This window comes from Gadus chalcogrammus, chromosome 8 (assembly GCF_026213295.1).
Source record: "Gadus chalcogrammus isolate NIFS_2021 chromosome 8, NIFS_Gcha_1.0, whole genome shotgun sequence".
Lineage (NCBI taxonomy): Eukaryota > Metazoa > Chordata > Actinopteri > Gadiformes > Gadidae > Gadus > Gadus chalcogrammus.
Window position 1 is genome coordinate 17120063 of NC_079419.1, and position 3122 is coordinate 17123184.

Sequence of the window (3122 nt, forward strand, 5' to 3'; positions counted from 1 at the left end):
GATATCCTATGGGATATCCATGTGTGATATCATATATGTCCAAGGTATGCACCAAATATCATTTCTAGCTTTCCGGCTCCTAAGAGCATATTTTAACATTATTACTTTTTCGTCTTCATAACTTCATAGAGTTCCTCCCGACACAGATTTATGAAGAATGGTTGTTTCCAACGATTTTCTCTGTCCTCTGTCCCCCCCCCCCCCCTCCAAAAGTTCCCTGTGCTCCCATCGGGCGTCAAATATACCGGGAGTGTAACAGCAATGCCATCATCTTCAGCTGGCAGCCCACCAACAACACTCTATACTACGTTGCCACATCCACGGACAGCTCCAACAAGCGGGTGTTTTGTAGGACCACAGAAACCTCCTGCTTCTTCACCAACAGTGACTGCGGTCAGCGCTACCACTTCACTGTGTACGCCATCAGCACGTGTGACAGCGAAGTCAGCCCTCCCGAGTTTGTTGACACATGTGAGTAGTTGAGGTTTTGGGTTATTTTCCTGGTCGGTGGTTTCTGTGTGATGTGGAATGGCTTTAATTGATCACCAACAAAAGATGACTGCTGTTAAATTATTTCGTGTTTTGTAAGAAATTAACATTGTACATTTTATCCAAAGCGACATTCACTGAATTCAGATACGGGCCATTAGTAACAGGTAGAGGGAAGGGCATCATACTCCGGGCTACCTACAGGTAGTCTGCAGGCATTGGGGATCGAAACCCAACCATATCATCCCGGCCTCCGATGGTCAACAAAAAGAGACAAAGAGAAAATGTTTCGGTACCATGATGCACTCAACTTCTGCTCACGCCTCCCCACCAGCTCCTTGTTTGCCAACCTCCGTGAGGACGACATTGAACTGTGAGACTCAGCTGCTGAGCGCCGCCTGGGACAGCGTGGCCGGCGCCCAGGACTACCTGGTGGAGGCTACGGGCAACAACGGCGACCAGTACAACTGCAGCTCCTCCAACAACAGCTGTGCCCTGGCTTCCCTCCCGTGTGGGGAACACCTCAGTGTTTGGATCACCGCCTACAATGAGGGATGCTCCACCAACCGAGTGCTGGGGGAGGCTGCCGAGACGGGTAAGAAGTGGGAGTTTGTGCGACGGGGAGAGATAAACGCAGTGCAAAGTTACTTCCATGGTAGCAAGAGAGTCCCTGGCATGAGGAGGTTTGGCCACCCTCGATGGAGACTGGTTTATTATTCCTCAATATGAAGGAACACACATCTCTGGCGCATTTTTGCTTCTTCCTCTCCTCACTTTGCCCACCCTGCCTTTTTCCATCTATCGTCATCCTTGTGTCTGCAGTCCCCTGCTCCCCCACCAACGTGTCGGCTGTCGTGGGCTGTAGCCCGGACTCTGCTAGGGTCAACTGGACGGCGAGTGGAGGGGCCGTGTTCTACATCGGCACCGCCAAACACGGAGACGGATCCCAGCGCAGCTGCACTTCATACGGCACCAACTGCCTCATTGAGCGGCTCACCTGTGGGCAGGATTACAATGTCAGCCTCACTGCAACTAATTTCAAGTGCAACAGCTCAATCAGTACCGAGTTCGCCATAACCACCGGTAGGCCACCGCTAAGAAGGGCTTTGTTCAGTGTTGAGACCAACCAATAGCAGGTCTTTATCAAATATTGATTTTAATACTATTTCACTTTCTCAACATACTTGCTAACTAATCGCAGGCATACAAATGAGTTGAATGATCAAATATTTTTTTTATACATGCAAAGTGAGGCAGTTGACCAACATCACGCAACATCATCACCCCCTGTCGTCTCCTTGCCTGTTCTCCAGCACCGTGTCCTCCACAGTCCGTCCAGGCGACCATAAACTGTGAGGCCAACACTGCTCTCATTGACTGGCAGCACAGCAAGCCGACAGGCAACTTCATGGCCTTGCTGGAGGACCAGAAAGGACCAGAGCACCGGCTCAACTGCACCAGCAACACGGTTAACAGCTGCCAGATCTCTGCTCTGCCCTGTGGACGGATGTACAACATCACGGTTACCTATGACGATGAAAGGTGTCCCATGACCTCCACGGCTATCAGCATGGCTTCTGGTACATATGAGCGCCTTCTTTCTTCTTCTTAGCTAGGTGACTGAATAGTGAAGAGTTTCTTACAGTTTTTTCCTATCGTTTTCGGTCATGTACCCATACTATGGTCACTTTTCCCTATCACTTAACACAGTGGGCTTTAGAGACACACACCTCTGCATATCTGTTAACCTTTGGTGCAAAATGCACTACAACAACCACACCACAAACAATGCTGCCATAACTTAACACATGTTTCCTCTCAGAACACTATGACCTAAAAAACACTAACATCTTGAAGCATTGCCAATTGCATATATAAAATGTTGCTGTGTCCTCCAGTTTGGCATAGATTTCTTGTAGTGTTGCATTGAAAAAAAGAGAAAAAACACAGACAAACACTTCTTTGGACTACAGTAATAAAGTTTGTAATATTACAGTATGACAATCCAAGCCAAGTATCTGCTGACAGTGTTCATATGTCGGTTTACCTCCCACAAAAGATGTCACAATTGAGTGTGGTAAATGTACTGTAATTGTTCTATGTATTTGCCAACATTCTCAATGTTGGCAAATACACCAATGTCTGCGATGATGTTTGCACAAATTTCTCTTAGCCTTATACTATTGTTAGCAATAACCATTTGCACCATTGCATTTTCTTGTGGCAAAGTGAATTTTCTTCCCCTTCCACCTGAGTGGGGCAACCGTTGGGTCCTACAATAGTGAGTCCGACACAAATGCACTGATACGTCAGGAGAGTTTTGGAGACTTCTCACATCACATTACTACTGTTACAAACACATCAGTCAGAATGCTGTAAATACTGTATAGTACCTGGGTTTTGTGTGAAAACCCTCACGATTGATGCCACCGTTGATCTTGGCAAGTTCGGCTGAACCCTCAGACCAGCTTCCCTCATGGACAGACCATGATTGATTACATGGTCGATGACAGTTGCTCTGATTTCATCAGATACAACTGTCCTTGCTGCTGCTGCTCCTCTCCCTCTCCCTCTTCCTCTACCTCTCCCTCTACCTCTTCCTCTTCCTCTACCTCTACCTCTTCCTCTTCCTC